Source organism: Musca domestica, unplaced genomic scaffold, assembly GCF_030504385.1.
Source record: "Musca domestica strain aabys unplaced genomic scaffold, Musca_domestica.polishedcontigs.V.1.1 26, whole genome shotgun sequence".
Classification (NCBI taxonomy): Eukaryota; Metazoa; Arthropoda; class Insecta; order Diptera; family Muscidae; genus Musca; species Musca domestica.
In genome coordinates this window covers 2,718,570-2,737,956 of record NW_026712283.1, presented here as the reverse complement: position 1 = coordinate 2,737,956, position 19,387 = coordinate 2,718,570, and the positions used below count along the sequence as shown (strand labels likewise).

Below are 19,387 nucleotides of genomic sequence, written 5' to 3'. Positions count from 1 at the left end.
CTGCTTACTTGGTAATATGTTATGAAATAAGTTTAAAAAACCTCTGTTACCTACCTTCCGGAAATTTGTGTACCATTCGCCAGTTAAGATCTATAAAAGAATTCCCAAGCGAAGGCTTTCAAATTGACAAATTAAGTGCTAATTTAGGAGAATCTAGAGCAGGCTGATTGCTTGACTATTTATTTGGTAATAAGGCAGATAATAGGTTCCCAAAAAGGCTATATAATTTTGTTAACGAAAGGCCGAGTGAGCTCTTTTAAAATGAAAAATGAAGTGCTTTTTTAGGAGAATCTAAAACAGAGTGCTTACTTGACTATTTATACGGTAATATGGCAATGGTTTCCCAAAATGATTATTAACTCAATACCAAACAAACAACAACATCAGCAGAAATTGTTCGAAAAGTAAAGAAGCGACTTAATCGAAACCCCCGTTGCAGTGCCCGAAAATGGCTCGTGAGCTGAACATATCGCAATATTTCATTCGGCAAATATTGAAAAATGAGTTCGGGGTAAAGCCATTGAAATTCCAAAAAATGCAAGAACTTACACCGCAACAGAAAAAAATAGACTCAAAAGAGTTTAAGAGTTGCTTCGCTTGGTCGAAAATGGTGAACTGTCGAATTTGGGTTTCTCCACTCCGATGAGAAAACATTCGTTGTCCAGCCGTTTGTAAACAAAGGCAAACAAAATGATCGTGTTTACTTCCCAAAAAAGTCAGCTGAAAATGTGCACCTTCGGTTGGCCATCAGAACTCAAGCGTCGGCCATGGTGATGGTGTGGGCCGCCATAACAGCCGATGGTCGCTCTCCGCTCATATTAATCGACCGTGGCATCAGAATAAATGCCGAATATTATTGCGAAAATATTCTGGAGGGTATATCAAAGTCTTGGACATGCAAACATTTTGGCCGCAGACATAAAATTAGGACTCAGCACGCGCCACCCAAGAATGGTTACAAAATGAGATTCCTCGATTCATTTGCAGAGTACAATGACCACCAAAATCTCCGGATACCCATCCGTTGGAGTATTTTGGAAAGCAAGGTTGGCACTAAAAAGTACCAAAGTGTCGATCACCTCACGCAAGCGCTTCGCCAGGAATGGGCCAAAATACCGCAGAACAACATTCGGGCAGCGTGTGACGGTTTCATTGGCCGTTTGAAGGCCATAATTCGTGTCAATGGTGACCAATTCGAACAAATCTGAACTAATTCTAAAATTTGATGCTATATCCGACATTATTTGTTTGCATTCAACAAAATTTAAAAAAAAAAATTGTAAAAATTATAGCTTTTGACTTTGCTGCAGTTTTTTTATCTCAACCATATTGCCAAACGAAGTGCTCTTTTAGGAGAATTTGCACTGGCCTTATATGACTATTTATTCGGTAATATGTCAGGTAATGAGGTTCCCAAAGTCACGATCTATACTTCCAATTAATGAATTATTATTCTCTCAATATCAGACCTCGCTGTTGTTCAGAAACTAATTCGAAATTTTAATCCCAAGATTGAGGAAGATCACCAGGAATTTCTAGCAAATCCCAGCAACCGACAAAAAGCTTTTCTTTAATCTATGCCTTTAAAAGGTCACAACTCTCAATGTACTCTTAATTTTGGGGCTTATGACGGAATGATATGACCATTGGACTCCATATTTCAACTTGCCATTAAAATCTTTGTTTTTTTGCTTTGAATGACTACATAGTAATACATGAGGTAATGAGTTCCTATCCCTAGCTTCTCGAAATTCGTATACTATTCTGCAATTAAGATCTAGACGAAAATGTAGATCTAGATGATGGTTTGACATTGCCAAACGAAGTGCTATTTTATGAGAATTTGCACAGTGCTTCTACGACTATTTATTCGGTAATGTGTCAGGTAATGGGGTTCCCAAAATCACAATCTCTGATCGAATTGATAAATTATTAATCCCTCAATACCAAACTTCCTCGTTGTTTAAAAACTAATTCAAATTTTTAAATCCAATATCTTCCTCTTGAGTCCATTATTGGCTAGGGGTTTCTGGCGAAAAAAAAAGCTTTTCTCTAATCTATAGATTTAAAAGGTCATAACTCTTAATGTAAATATAGGACTTGCGACGGAATGATATGGCCGCTGGGCCCAATTTCAACTTGCCATTGAAATCTAATATTGTTCGGCCCTCAGAGGAGAGCAAACGCTGTGTTCTTTTCTTTGAATGACTACATGGTAATACATCGGCTAATAAGTTCCTATCCTTATTTTCTCGAAAATTGTGCATCATTTTCCAATTAAGATCTAGAAGGAAATCAATCCTCAAGCGAAGACTTCATACTACCAAGTGAAATTCTCTTTTACAAGAATTTGCGCAGTGCTTCCACGACTATTTATTCGGTAATATGCCAGGTAATGGGGTTCCCAAAATCACAATTTCTACCTCAAACCAATAGATTTATGTTCTCTCAATACCAAACCTCGCCATTTTCTACAAATGACTCAATAATTTAAATTCCAATGTACACTTTTGGACCCCCCCACACATAGATATCAAATCAAATATCTTTCTCTCCCTCGCTCTCTGTCACAAATATTTGATGCTTCGCAAATATTTAAAAAGCAATGCATATGACGACATATGACATACAGTTGTCATTCAGCTTTGTTACACACTTGGTTACTCATTCATGTCATTCTCAAAACTATCCGCCATTCCACCATTTCAATGTGCATTGCATGTGCAGTCATAACGTTTAAAGTCATTCGTCGTCAGTGTCGTCGTCGTAATCAGTTAAAAGCGTCAGTCAGCCAGTTCTTCATTTGTGCACTCAAGCAGCCGGGCAGGCAACCAACCAACCAACCAGCCATCCATTCCACCGCCATCCATTTTCTGACAAAGATAAATGGCTTCTGTATTTGAATAAATAAAACAAAACTACCCGTGTGGTGTTCATTCCAACAACTAATAAACCTTTTAGAAAAAAAATGAAAACAATAGAGATTTGTTTTACTTTTGTTGGCGATGTTGGGGTTCAAGCGTTTTATGAGGGAAGTACTTGGGGGGGTATATTTAAGATCTAAGGTTTTATTTTAAGATTGATGAGAAAGTGACGAGATTGGAGGATACTATTCCTTAAATATATTCTAATCAAATGCTTGAAAATAGCTTCATTTCGAGTAGTAGTAATCCTGCGAGTACACAATATTCGAGCACACTCTGCTTCGAATAAGAGCGAGAATGTTTTGAATAAACTCTATTTGCAAACATTTTGACAGCCACACCTATTCTTCGACAGGAGCACTCGCAAGCACTTCCACATAAAACAAACGAGTGGAAAGTAAAACTCTTATAAGCTTGTAATCTCTGAGCAATCATACTCGCGAGAAATTTTTCTCTCCCATGTAAAATCGAGCCAATCGGAGCCTAAGCCTCACTTTCTCATTAATAAACATAAAAATTGTGTGTTTTGTTATACTTCTTGATAAAAATAGCTACCTTTGGAAACTCATTACTCAACACATTACACACCTATTTTTCGACAGGAGCACCGGCGAGCGCTCCCACATAAAACAAACGAGTGGAGAGTAAAACTCGTATAAGCTTGTACTCTCTGAGCAATCCTGCTTGCGAGTATTTTTCTCTCACAAGTAAAATCAGCTTTGGTCAAATCAGAGCTTTGGTTACTAAGTCTCAGCCTCTTAAAAAAATAAGTAAAAAAAAACCATGTTTTGATCTACTTCCTGGTAAAAATAACTACTTGAATGAGAGCAAAAAATGTTGGAAATAGAATCAAATTTTAGAATAAGTTTCGATTTGTTCGAATTGGTCACCTTTGGTACGAATTATGGCCTTCAAACGGCCAGTGACACGGTCACACGTTGCCCGAATGTTGTTCTGCTGTTTTTGGCCCATCCCCGGCGAAGCGCTTGCTTGAGGTGATCGACACTCTGGACACTAAAAAAAAAATAGTGCGAACCTTGCTTTCCAAAATACTCCAGACATAATAGTCCAACGGATTGGTATCCGGAGATTTTGGTGGCCATTGTGCGCTGGAAATGAAGCGAGGAACCTCATTTTGTAACCATTCTTGAGTGGCGCGTGCTGAGTGCGACGATGCTAAGTCCTGTTGGAATGTCCAAGGTCTGCGGCCAAAATGTTTGCGTGCCCAAAGCTTTAATACACCCTCTAGAATATTTTCGCGATAATATTCGGCATTTATTCTGATGCCACGGTCGATTAATACGAGCGGAGAGAGACCATCGGCTGTTATGGCGGCCCACACCATCACCATGGCCGGCTTTTCACTGCGAGAAATATGAAGATATCCGCTACTAAGTCGACGGCCACACTTTTCACCACATGGACTGCGGATATGGGGATAACCTTGAATGTACAGGTCGATGGTGCTATAATTCCGACCACCAACTACCCCAAGGTATTAGGGGTCACATTCGATAGCCTCTTTAGGTCGTCCGCGCATACCACAGCTATCTGCGACAAGATTAGAAGTAGGAACAAGGTCCTTAAGTCTCTGGCCGGCAGTACTTGGAGAGCTGATAAGGAAACCTTGTTGACCTCTTACAACGCGATAGGCCGGTCTGTGGTAAACTATGCGGCTCCGGTGTTGTCCACCAACGTCAGCGCTACGCAGTGGAAAAATATTCAGTCTTGCCAGAATGCCGCCCTTAGAACCGCAACAGGGTGCCTTCTCATGATCACTTACATGTCGATCACTTACATGAGGAGGCGAAGGTCTTACCGGTGCGACAGCATAACAAAATGCTGTCAATGCACTTGTCGATCACCCACATGAGGAGGTGAAGGTCTTACCGGTGCGACAGCATAACAAAATGCTGTCAATGCAATACCTGCTTGGGTGTTATAGACAAAGCCATCCGAATCACCATCTTGTGGATAGGCAACCTCCGCCCAGGCACGTTAGGAAAGATCTTCATGATCTAGAGAGAGAGGTGCAGAGGTATAAGAGAGAGCCTCTAGATCAACAGGCCTATCAAGCGGGACTGAATAGTATTCACTCTTATGCGGTCTCAAAAGTTCTAGAAGGATATAGAGTGAATACTGACTGTACTAGGAGACCATCCCCCTCCCGTCGCAGCTGAAGAACGAGAGAGCTGCCCCGACAAACCCGAGTAGTTTTGGCTCAATTACGATCCGGATGGTGCAGCAGCCTAAATTCCTACTGGGCCCGGATTAACAGCGACGTGCAGAACATCTGCCCAAATTGTGGCACAGGCCCACATGAAACGCTGCACCTATTTCGCTGCCCAGCCAAGCCAACTCACCTAACTCCAGTCTCGTTATGAACACAACCCATACAGGTTTCATCCTTTTTGAGACTGGACTTAGAGGCAGAACCAGATTAAATGGAGTCAGAAAATGGAAACCGAACGAACACAGATGTATGAGCTGCTACAATAACGAAAAAAATTGCCGGCACTTGAGTTCTCATGGCCAACCGAAGGTGCACATTTTCAGCTGACCTCTTTAGCAAGAAAACACGATCACTTTGTTTGTCTACAAACTGCTGGACAACGAATGTTTTCTCATCGGAGAAAACCAAATTAGGCAGTTCACCACTTTCGGCCAAGCGAAGCAACTCTTTAGCTATTTGCCGAATGGAATATTGCAATATTTTCAGCTCAAGAGCCATTTTTCGGCCACTGCGACGCGGGTTTCGATCAAGACGCTTCTTTACTTTTCGAACTATTTCTGCTGATGTTGCCTTTTTTCTTAAGTCCATTTCCTTGACGTCGGGCTACACTACCAGTGTCACGGTAACGAGCGATGGTACGAGATACAAAAGATTTATTCAGATTCAAATGCTGGAGTGCCAAATATAAAGAAATCACGCTTGAATTCCATCACGAATATTTTTTTTTCTGGAAAATTCTCACCAAAATGCTTTTGTACGCTTGTCACTGAATCTTGGTTGCAGTTTTTTCATATCACCCTGCACACCCTTTAATAAATAATTTTGGACGATTACAGAAAATTCCAAAATTTAAAAAAAAAATCTTAAAATTATTTATGTGAATCAAAGTATTCAGATTTTCAACATTTAAATATATTTAAATTTTTGTTGTTGTTTCTCCACGAGAAAAATGCAATAATGGCATTTTCAAATGTCATGTACATGGGCGGCAGTGGCAGCTACACATATCCAACGAAACAGACAGACGGACGGACAGACAACCCAGAAGCCATAAAATGTTCTCTATGCGACGAACCACACCGAACGACCGGTTGGCCAACTATGCATAGAAAACACATTCCAGTTGGACGGGAATGTTTAATATGCAGGCAGGGGGATATTGGGGTGGAGTGAGGATTTTTCAAAAAAAAAAAATAATAATAATAAAAAAAAATAAATAATAAATAAAAAAATATATAATAAATAAAAAATATAAAGAAATAAAAAAATAAATAATAAATAAATAAAAAAATAAATAACAACAATAAATTAATAAAAAATAAATAACAAAAAATAAATTAATAAAAAATAAATAAAAAAAATATATAAAATAAATAAATCAAAAAAATTAATAAAAAAAACAAAAATAAATAAAAAAAGAAATAAATAAATAAAAATAAGTAAAAAAATTAATAAAAATATAATAATAAATATTACATTTTATCACGATAATGTCAACCCAGCAAAACTTTTACGAGGAGTAAGATTGTTAAAATCGAAAAAAGTTGGACTCAACATCTATAATTGCTTTGGGGCGTCATACAAAATTGCCTAAATTCTCTAGATCCACTCTAATACTCGTACAAATATATATTAGCATATATGTTTGTATGTACGGCAACAATGCATATCAAATATGTTAGTAATGTATGTCTGACAACCCACAAACAACAGCGGCAACAACAACAACAGCAACAACATGACCAAAATGGTGATGGCATGAACAACAAACTCAGAATATTTGTAGTATTTCAGTTACATTTTTTTCTGAATACGCTTCCTTTTCATATCCATCGAATCTGATTAAAATGCAGTACTGGGAAGGCCCATAAACTGAGGCGACACTGAATATTTTATTACTTTTCCTGAATCCAATACCAACACTTAATCAGCAACAACAACAAAGAATAAATAGGATATACATTAGTTTGCAAAGTTTCGAGAGCAAGAGATGTCATTGGGCATTATTGTGATGGGTGGCCACGAAGATGGGTGCTCAGGACCAAGAGCAGAAAAAATTCAATACATAACAAAAACAGTAAGGAAAGGCAAAAGTCGGGTGGTGCCGACTTTATGATACCCAACACCACTTTAACTATTTAGTAGAGTCCCGCGTAGCAAATAAACGTCCATATTGGCAATTTAGGTGTTAATTGCGTATTAATGCTTAAGAGCGGCTTAAATTTAAAATAGGTTAAAAGTAGCCTTTAGAAGCTATATCCTAACCCGAATATCTAAATAGAAAAAGTAAATAAGCAGCTAAGTTCTGCCGGGCAAAACTTCTTATACACTCCACCATTTGGAATGAATTTGGCAATTTTCAAAAAAAATAAAATCCTTTAAAAATTCTGTTAAAGACTTAAAAATACCGAATGTAGCCGTTATATTAGAGACTATACAACGACGTGGACCTGTATACAAAAATTGTTGTCATAGGTTGTAGCACCCATTACGAACTTCAAATGCCAAATTTGAAACAATTCCAGTGAATATTGTCGCTAAAATCATCAAAGTACCGAATATCGGGAGGTATCGTTATATGGGGGCTATACGAAGACTTGAACCTGCACAGACAATTTTTGGTTATAGGCTGTAGTATCCACTACGAACTTCAATTCCAAATTTGAAACATTTCCGGTGAATAATGTAGCTAAAATCATCAAAAATACCGAATATAGGGAGGTACTATTATATGGGGGCTATACGAAGACGTGGACCTGCACAAACAATTTTTGGTTATAGGCTGTAGTATCCATGACGAACTTCAAATACCAAATTTGAAACAATTCCGGTGAATAATGTCGCTAAAATCATCAAAATATCGAATGTGGGCAGGAACCGTTATATGGGGGCTATACGAAGATGTGGACCTGCAGAGACAAGTTTCTGAAGATGTGGACCTGCAGAGACAAGTTTCTGTCTTAGGCTGTGGTATCCATTACGAACTTCAAATACCAAATTTGAAACAATTCCAGTGAATAATGTCGCTAAAATCATCAATGTACCGAATATCGGGAGGTACAGTTATATGGCGGCTATACGAAGACGTGAACCTGGCACAGACAATTTTCTGTCATATCCTGTAGTATCCACTACAAACTTCAAATACAAAATTTGAAACAATTCCGGTGAATAATGTCGCTAAAATCATCAAAATATCGAAAATAGGGTGGTACCATTATATGGGGGCTATACCAAAATGTAGACCTACATGGACCATTTTCAATACCAACAGTCCTGCAGACATAATATATATTTAAGTAAAATTTTATCAACCTACTTCATTTCGTTCGGAAGCTAGAGTGATTTCCACAGACGGACGGACATCGCTAAGTCGTCATAGAATTTTATGCTGATCAAGAATATACATACTTCGTGGGGTGTAAAATGTATATTTCGATGTGTTACAAACGGAATGATAAACTTAATATACCCTCCATACTATGGTGGAGGATTGAGACAAATTTCTTTGCCAAAATATAGCGTTCTTAATGGAAATAAATGTGGGAGACATATATGTGTGTCTGAACCGATCTCGACAAAACATGGAAAAGGTATTTTTAGGATATACCCAATATCTTGCTCCGAAAATCCTTGTTATGAAGTACATTATACGGATTTGAGTGACTTAGATACAAAATTCGGCTGAAATGTATATACAGGGTGAAATGAAAAAAACTGCAACCAACTTCAGACTGCTGTCATTTCTAAGCCACTCGTCCGACAGCTGTTAAAATTATTCCAGCGACAGCTCATTATATTGTTTACAAGCGTACAGAAGCATTTTGGTGGGAATTTTCCAGAAAAAAAGTTATTCGGGATGGAATTCAAGCGTGATAGTATGATTCCTTTATATTTGGCTGAAAAACCACAAGTGTCTATCGTTAGAGCACTTCAGCAATTAAATGTGAATAAATCTTTTGTGTCCCGTACCATCGATCGTTACCGTGATACTGGTAGCATAGCCCGACGTCAAGGAAGCGGACGAAAGAAAACAGCAAAATCAGCAGAAATGGTTCGAAAAATAAAAAAGCGACTTGATCGAAACCCGCGTCGCAGTGGCCGAAAAATGTCTCGTGAGCTGAACAGATCGCACCATTCCATTCGGCAAATATTGAAAAATTAGCTCGAGGTAAATCCATTGAAATTCCAATAAGTGCAAGAACTTACACCGCAACCGAAAGAAAATAGACTCAAAAGAGCTAAAGAGTTGCTTCGCTTGGCCGAAAGTGGTGAATTGTCGAATTTGGTTTTCTCCGATGAGAAAACATTCGTGAAAAATGATCAAGTTTACTTGCCAAAGAGGTCAGCTGAAAATGTGTACCTTCGGTTGGCCTCCAGAATTCAAGCGCCTTCCATGTTGATGGTGTGGGCCGCCATAACAGCCGATGGTGGCCCTCCGCTCGTATTAATCGACCGTGGGATCAGAACACCCAGAGAAAAAATGACAACATCCGTGTATGAAATGACCACATCCGTGTATGATAGTGTATCAACCACGTTTGGTGTCAAAATGAGCACGCTGTTGTCATTTTGACACCGAGATTTTGGCAACGATTTCAACAACAGATGTGCATGAAATGAGCACATACGTGGTCATTTCGAGCACGCCCCGTTGTCAGATTGTCAACGCTTCGTTGTCAGATCGTCAACGCTTCGTTGTCAGATTGTCAACGCTCCGTTGTCGGATTGTCAACGCCCGTTGTCAGATTGAAATCAATGGTGGTCATTTTTTGATATCCGTTCCTTTTCCATTTTATACCCTTAGTAGAAGAAACGACATTTTTTGAAAAGTATTTTATTGAACGAAACCAATTACATAAATTCAATATAAATACATATTTGATTTAACAAAACAATTCGAATTACATATATTCAATGTATAGAAACAAATTAAATTAACTTAAATCTGAAATAAACTTTTCCATTATTCATAGGATATAAGTGAAATGGGTAAGTAATAAAATCTAAAATTGGTATTAAAAAAATTGTATCCTCATTCAGAGAACCAACTTCATACGATTGTAAATGGTAATCAAAGTTTTTAACTTTTACTTGGTTACATAAAATGTAAACATTTTCATTTTCAATTATTAAATGTTTAATTTTGAAAAGTTCAATTGCGGCATTATTTGTTGCTAAATAATAGTTTTTTTTATACCTAGTTCCCTTAAAAAAAATGTCATCAGACACTTTGCAATTTTGGTAATTTAAAACTGGCTTACTTTTTTTGTAACAATATTCCTCTTTTGCCAAATCTTCGATGGTATGCGTATTAATGATAACATTTGGTTCTAAGTTATGTTAAAAGATCTTTTCCATTTTTCGCAGATCGATCCCCAATCATTACATTCTCTTAGTAAGGAAGCTTTCAATGAATTTTCAACTGATTCATCAATTTCGGGAACATCTTTGTTACAAAAATTAGGAGATGTGTGAGTTGCTGCTTTGCTTGTGCTAGGCTCGGAAATCAAAAGCTTTATTCTTTTGGACTTCTTGTTTCTATACTTGGCATAAAGTTTTCCGCTTGCGTTGTTCTTTCCTTTTCTTGAAATGTAATAATAATCCTAAAAATAAAGACATATTATAAGTTAAGAAACTACATAATCAGATACGTTGTTTATATTGTTAATCTTACCCTCATTTCGTTTTCAAGAGGAAAAACGGAACAAATTTCATCCAATATGCGCATATAGTCTTGAGTGTAAAGAGTAACATTGTTGGTTAAAATATCTTCAATAATTATATTAATTATATCATCTCTTTGCTCGTCACTTAATTTCTTATTAACGCTACTACATTCAAGCGCTAGTTTCCCCTTCGAGGTATGTGTTAACAATTCCGTTAGATCCTATATTAAATAAAAAAACTACATTAACTATGCTTACACAAATATTACTCTTACCTTACCTCTGACAAAATTCCTTTGGCTTTTGAGCAGTTCGAACCTGTAGTGTCGGGAGTACCAGGAGTACTTGCAGGTGTCTCGTTGCGTTTCCACCATTCACCTATTTTAGATGGAACTGACATAGTTTCGTCATCAATCCCGAGCTATTGTTATGACAATATTAATACTGAGTTCAACTCTGTAAAACAAATAATACGTACCTTTCGTTTTTTCCAAGCAAAGAGCTTTTCTCTGAATTCAACACGCAGTCCCAATGGTGGCACTGCTTCCTTTAAATCTTCTTTTTTCAAGTACTGCAAGCTGCGAAATGTTACATGTGATGCTAAAAGAACAAAAAAGAAAATTCTTTGTTAATTACACTGATTAACTGAAAAATTCATTTTTATTTACTTACCTTTTAATTGTTCAAAAAGCGACTCCATATTTATTCCTTTTAAGAACTCCCTTAACATATAATCGTCCTCATTGTTTTCCGCATCTTGACTGCTGCAATGGTTTGTATCGCGAACCACAACAATATTGCCATCGATTTCTAACAACTCACCAATGATATTTTGAGGATCTTGCGAATTATTATTCATTTTCAATAAATTTTTTGCACAATGCGTCCTTTCTCTTTCAATAACACGGAAAAAATGGTAAATATGCAGCCGATTGCACACGAGTAAAAAAAATGACAACGGTGGTGCATGATTCATACACGGTAGTTGCTAAAATGGCAACGATCGTGTACGATTCATGCACGTCGGTGTACAAAGTAACAACGGTGGTGCATCATTATGCAGGTGGTGGTGCATAATTCATACACGACCGGTGTCATATTGACAACGACCGTGTGTGAATCATGCACCACCGTTGTCATTTTTTACTCGTGTGTAATCGGCTGCAATTACCAATATTACAAATGGACAAATTAAGCACGGCTGTTGTTGGTACCGAAAGTTGACCACGTCTCGGTGTCAATTTGAGCACGTTCGTGCACAATTCACCAACAGCCGTTGTTGAAAAATATAACAACGGGTCGTTGCGAAAATGACAACATACGTGCTTGATTTCGCAACGGGATTTTTCCCTCAGTGAAGAAATACCGAATATTATCGCGAAAATACTCTGAGGGTGTATTAAAGCTTTGGGTGGGCTAGCAACAATTTTGACCGCAGACCTTGGACATTCCAACATTACTCAGCACCATCGCACTCAGCACGCGCCACCCAGGTTTCTCGCTTCATTTCAAACGCACAATGGCCACCAAAATCTCCGGATAAAAATCTGTTGGACTATTGTGTCTGGGCCAAAATACCGCAGAATAACATTCGGGCAGCGTGTGTTTCATTTGCCGTTTGAAGGCCATAATTCGTGCCAAAGGTGACAATTTCGAAAAAATCTAAACCTTTTTTTTAAAAATTGATGATATTTCCGACATTTTTTTGCTTTTAATCAATAAAATTAAAAAAATGTAAAAATTATGGCTGTTTATGGGAGCCATATATTTAAATCTGAAGCGATCTCGATAACATTTTGGAGAGGTATTTCTAAGCCGTAGCTGATATCTGGTGGCAAATATCATTGTTGTGGAATGTATTTTACGAATGTGAGAGGCTTAAACACCAAATCGGATGAAACATATATGTAGAAGCTATAGCTATATCCGAACCGATTTTCTGCAAATTTGATGTTCTTGCTTCTTGAGTGAATTCTGTCGGATGTACCAAAATTCAGGTCATTTGGACTGATATTGGCCTGTGAGTGAGGGACTTACGAGGTATTGTTCTTTTTTACTACAGATCTTAATCTTATCCAAATATAACTATTCGTCACTTTGGAACTGCATCGGGTACTTCCTTAAAAAATGAGATTTCACAATTTTTTTAAGGTTTTTTTTTTTTTGAAAAAAAAAAGTTTTAGTTTTTTTTTTTTTGAAAAACATTTTTTTGTTTTTGGAAAAAAATTATTTTTGAAAAAAAAAATTGTATTTGAAAAGGGTTTTTTTGAAAAAAAAAAGATTTAGTTTTTTTTTTTAAAACATTTTTTTTGTTTTTGGAAAAAAAATTGTTTCTGAAAAAAATTTGTATTTGAAAAAAAAAAAATTTTTTTTAATTTTTCACTTCTTTCTTTTTTTTGGCGGATAGGGTTGATGATTTGGTTGATACGTCCCATATTCACACTAGAACTATTGTTGAAGAAATATTCGATATTCGTTTGAAGAAAATCTCTGTATCATTTGGAATATAACAATGAGAGTTAAAACCATTTAAAATCTAAAGCCTAAAAATAATCCTTCGTCTCTGCGATAGAAAAGGGCCAAATACATCCTTCTCCCATAGTCACCAGATATAAAATTCCTCGTCAGAATATTCTTAATAAAATGCCAATATTTCAATGTGTCACCCATTTATTCCCTTAAAAACAAGAGAGTAGAGTATCACATAACAACCCTCCCCCACCACCTTCCTCCCAACCACACATCTCCTTGAGATCCTTAAAAAACGTATAGTAGTTTTAATTACTTTATTTGTTCTTAACAAAGTTGGTGGAAACAAACACAATCTTACTGCAGCCTTTTTCCCAACCAAGCTGACACCAAAAGGAAAACATTGTAAGTACGTGTGCGTGTGTGTGTGTGAGTGGTGACGAGTATTGCTCATGTTGCAAGCGAAAAAGTTTTCTTTTCTTTCCCGTTTTTCACGTAGCGCACGGAAACACACCAGTCACTTCGGGTAATTGGAAAACTTTAATTTTTTTCCACACACACACACACACGCACTTCTTCCTTTTTCGAGCAGCCAAAAAAACAAATATGTTTTATTTAATTAGCATCCTCGCAGCAGAAAAGGAAAACGACAACGAAACGAAGAAAGGAAGTGAAAAATTATACGGAGATAAAAAAACAAGTGGAAAATAAAATCATCTCAGAGAGAGAGAGAGAAGCAAAATCATCTCAGAATAAATATCAGTGTTCCCTTTCTTCGCTCCTGGCAGGAGTTAAGGTAGAGTGATGTGATGGTGGTATTGGCTGATGAAATTATCCTGTAACTTCATTCCCACGCACGTTCATTGTTCCGAATTAAGTTGCCTTGAAGGATGTAGGTGTATATGTGTGTGTGTGTACATATGTCTTCATCAAGCCATCACAGGCAGACAACCAGCCAAAGAAAAATATCAGCAAAACAAAGTGAGTAAACCACAACAGAGGTATGTAGTTTCACATGTGTGTGTGTGGCATGCATATGAGAGGAAAATACTTACTACCTTGAGAGTGAAAAAGACCTAAGTCCTTAATTTCTACATCATCAACATCCAAAAGAAATGGAAAGAATCTTAAAATTTGAAATGTACCTATACATGCTGGTAAGCAGGGCTGAAATTTGCTGTAAATATTTTTTATTCAACCCTCAGTTGAATGTTTTCAGAATTCTAAAAATTTCTTTGATTTTCGGAAACAAAAACCGGATTAGACCCGGTTCTACAAAACCGACATATGGGTTTAATTAATGAAAAACCTATCCAAATAGTGACCAGTATTTTTTTCGATTTTATTTTTTTTCTCTCAGCCATATTAGTGTAAAAAACCGGGTAGGATCCGGTTCTGATAAGTCATTATATATGGGTATTATTTGCAAGTTTATGACAATACTTAACCCAAAAAAAGTTAAGACAAAATTCAATGATTTTTTTTCATTTCCGAAAGAGTGGCTATAACCGCATTAGACCCGGTTCTACAGAACCGTTATATATGGCTATCATTGAAATATGATGGAATACCCATCCAAAAAATGGCAAATTAAAATTCTCCAAAGACAAATTTCGATGATTTTTATTTTTTCATTTCCGAAAGAGTTGCTACAAAATAACCAGGTTAGACCCGGTTTTACAAAACCGTTACTACAAGAATAAATATGTATCGTTCTGAAATTTAGCTGGTCTTCAGCTACAAAAACCGCATTAGAACCGGTTCTAAAGAACCGATGTGTGGGTATCATTGAAAGGTAATAGTAATCTAAACTAAGATGTGGCCAATTTTTTCGATTATTTTATTTTAATTTTATCTCAAGGCAAAACTAATTGTATTGTAAGATCCGGTTCAGCTACATTGTATATGGGTGTTATTTGAAAGATTGTGAAAATACCTGTTCCAACAAAAATTTAAGACAAAATTCGATGATTTTATCTTTCCATTTCCAAAAGAGGGGCTACAGAATAACATTTTTAATTCTTCCAGAAATCTCACCTCCCCCTCACCATCGATTACAAAAACGAGGTTGTAAACGGTTCTACTTAATCGGTGTATGGGTATCATTCGAAACTTTATAAATATAGCTATCCATCAGGTAGTCAGTGAGGACCATATATTTAAAAAAAAAATACCGAATCGAAAGTAAGGGTACAAAAACCGATTCAGACCTACTTTTACAAAATTATTTTAAAGTCAATGGATACACAATACCTACACAACATGTGGTCAGCAGAGATTTGGTGGATTTACTTTATTCCTGTAAAGGTTTAAAAAATTTGGCTTAGACTCGTGTCTCGATTTGCCACCCGAAATTTCGATACAAAAACCGAGTTTAAACAAGGTCTAACGAACCGATATACCTCAAGTGGTAAACAGAAAGACAAGGCTCTAACCGATTCTACTGAACGTAACAGTTGAAAGCTTATAAGAAAACCTATCCAGCAAGTGGTCAGTAAAAACTAATTCGGGTACAAAAACCGGATCAGACCCAGCTTTTGAAAGTATATGAAAGTAACTACTCAACACGTAATTAGTGAAAATTCGGCGATTTCTTATTTTTCCTGAACTTCAATAAAAATTATACATTTTAACGAGTTAAAAGTTCGGGTACAAAAACCGGTTCTATTGACGCACTTGAAAATCACTGAAAATCCCTATACACGACGTGGCCGTTAGAATTCAACGATTTTTTATTTTCCCAGATTCGAAAGTAAGGGGGTAAAAAATCCGGTTTCGACCCGGATCTACTGAACTAAAATATTTCTTCCTCACCCGAAGTAAGGGTACAAAGACCGATTCAGACCTACTTTTACAAAATTATTTTAAAGTCAATGGATACACAATACCTACACAACATGTGGTCAGCAGAGATTTGGTGGATTTACTTTATTCCTGTAAAGGTTTAAAAAATTTGGCTTAGACTCGTGTCTCGATTTGCCACCCGAAATTTCGATACAAAAACCGAGTTTAAACAAGGTCTAACGAACCGATATACCTCAAGTGGTAAACAGAAAGACAAGGCTCTAACCGATTCTACTGAACGTAACAGTTGAAAGCTTATAAGAAAACCTATCCAGCAAGTGGTCAGTAAAAACTAATTCGGGTACAAAAACCGGATCAGACCCAGCTTTTGAAAGTATATGAAAGTAACTACTCAACACGTAATTAGTGAAAATTCGGCGATTTCTTATTTTTCCTGAACTTCAATAAAAATTATACATTTTAACGAGTTAAAAGTTCGGGTACAAAAACCGGTTCTATTGACGCACTTGAAAATCACTGAAAATCCCTATACACGACGTGGCCGTTAGAATTCAACGATTTTTTATTTTCCCAGATTCGAAAGTAAGGGGGTAAAAAATCCGGTTTCGACCCGGATCTACTGAACTAAAATATTTCTTCCTCACCCGAAGTTTTGGGTACAAAAACGAGTTATATCCAGTTTTGCTGCTCTGATATACACCAAATTGTAAGCAGAACGTTTGGTTAAGAACCGGTTTAGACCTGGATATAGCGAACCGGTCCAATAAGTGGCCATACCAAATTCAAAATTCAAAAATTGGTCAGTAAGAACTATCAATTATAATTTTTACAGAACCGAAAATTTGGGTATAAAAGCCGGCTGAAACCTGGTTTTGTTGAATTATTTGAAAGTTAATGCAAATACGGGCTGAAATTCGATAATTTCTCATTTTTCCTGAATCGAAATTATGCGCCTATAAAAACTGGTTTAGACCCGGTGGTTCCACTAAACCGAAATATTCATTTCCCTCCTGAAAATAACCAAATTTTTACTGAACCAAAGTTTGGTTGTAAAAATCGGTTCGAATTTCGGTCCTATTAAATCATTGGGTTAGTAGAAAGTCGGAGATTTTTTTCCTGAGCGGAAGTATTCTTTTCCAAACCGAAATTTTGGGTACAAGAATCGAATTATGACCGTAGGTAGAAAGTTTGGTTAAAACCCGATTAAGACCCGAATGTTCTGAACCGATATTTGGAAGTTTGTTTTATCCCAAACCAATAAGTGGTCATACCGTATATTAGTGCAAACGAGACTTTAAACAACAAAAAATACCCACCGGGTTATGCTCGGTTCAATGTTTTCAAAAGTATGTCATTTTAACTAACAACTTTCGGAAATATCGATTCTGTGTTTAGGAAGGCTACTCGGCGACAAAATTTCGAAAAGGTTATAGACACTCTATATTTAGAAAACTATTTTGCTGTTCCCCATAGGGGCCACCCTTTGAATGTTTAAGGGCTCCCTACAAATTTGGGTTAAAAACCGGGATTTTTTGCAATAACTTTAGGAATATTCTAAATTACCTCATGACATATATTAAAAGGGTAATTTTATTAGGTATGGTGTCAAAATCGGTTTCGATCCTCACCCACAAGATATTCCTTTCCCGTAATCAGAAAAAAGTATCTACCCACTCTAAAGAAATTTTCAATATTTTTTACTCATCTAATAATTTAGTCATAAATATGACTTATGTATATATTTTTTTCAACAAATTGGACTTGGTACTTTTTACACATCGATGTTCATGGTTTTGTGTCGTTTGCGTGTCTTGAAAATTGCAGGGTAATTCAAGATGACGATATATTTATTGGCGTAGATTTGGGGGGGGGGGAGCTTGGAAACTTGAGTATTTTATAATTTTCATCAAGAAAACACATTCCCACATGAACAGAAACCGACAAACACATACGCTCACACACGAATACGAACTCGAAAAGAAAAAGGTGAAAGGTAATTGATGTCAAGAGTAATAATCACAAGCTTAGATTACATGCAAATAATTTCAGGTAAATGGTATTTTCTGAAAAATTCATAGGTGTTTTTGCTATTCGCTGGGAAGACGGATTGTTGCGCAAATAAAAAATGGGAAAATAAATCTAGAGATTCAAAAATTGTGTGTTCAGTAGTTTAAAGAAGCGTACATTGTATATCAAAAATATATTTGCATTAAAAAACAAGTAAAATAGTATCAGTCGGTTTTGCCGATATTTTTATACCCCCAGGCTTGAGCTATAGTTATTTAAACTTTTGACCCTTTATGGGGGAGTTTTCGAAGCAGTTGTCCAAAAATGCGTGAGGTAACATATATAGCGGACCAAAGTATTTCATGTGTATGATTTCTCTTTCGAGACGAGCTTAATGATCTGAAATTTGCAGTGAAACGAAAGCCAGATAGACACTATTACACACTCACCACTATGCGTCGCGTTTCGCCGTTGGTTAAGCGGCTCATCAGGCATATTTGGTGTGGATGATGGCTTACAAGTCAAAATCTCCCTTTTTATGCTACTTTCAGGCGTTAACTTGAAAAATGGTAGAGGAAAAAAATTGTAAAAAATTAGTGAATATTTTCGATTTTTTTGCCAATTTATTACCTGTATTTTTGTGAGATCTAGTTTAAATAGAGATTTTGATTCTTTGGTGACTTATAGTAAAATTTGATATAGAATATTTCTTCCTTTGATACTTTTTAAACGTTTTAAATTGGAGCACGAAAAATGCCAACACATAATTTTCACTCATAGCATAAATTTCGGATGTATTTTTCTTAAAAACTATAAGACCTGCATATATGATTTATTCTGAGGTTTATAATAAAATTTTGCCTAGAAAATTTCTGCTTTTGACTATAATTGCTTAAAACTAGATTCTATTTTAGTTTCGAGCATCGACCCAAAAAAATGGCGGAGGAAAAATTGATCTAAAAAAATTAGAAAATGTTTTTGGTTTTTTTTTCAGCATTGTATTATTTTCTAACAAGGATATTCGATAAAGAATATTCCTTTTTTGTCACTTTCCCAAAAAAAAAGAAGTACAACGGGAGATTTTGCGTGGATAGGAAACGTGTTAAATTAAAAGCCAAAAAAAGAAAAAAAAATATTTTAACTTGCACTTCATAAATTTCGAAAGTAATTTTTTTGGAAACTATCCTACATAGGTATATGGTTTATTCTGAGTGAAATTTGAAAAAGAATATTTCCTTTTTTGAAACTTTTCCTTTAGAATAAAGTTTTATGTCACTTTC

The 19,387-nt window shown here is 36.3% G+C and overlaps 1 protein-coding gene and 1 long non-coding RNA gene across 2 annotated transcripts in view; both read right to left on the bottom strand.

The window, feature by feature from the left end:
• LOC101891816 (myosin-G heavy chain) overlaps positions 1-19,387 on the bottom strand; it is a 184,827-nt gene that overhangs the window by 111,798 nt on the left and 53,642 nt on the right. The gene's annotated exons all lie outside the window — the stretch shown is intronic.
• LOC131803012 (uncharacterized) lies at positions 10,412-11,675 on the bottom strand. The gene is made up of 3 exons (XR_009342442.1): positions 11,305-11,675; positions 11,107-11,247; positions 10,412-11,047 (listed from the first exon to the last, which is right to left on the bottom strand). It is a non-coding gene; the product is annotated as an uncharacterized LOC131803012 (long non-coding RNA).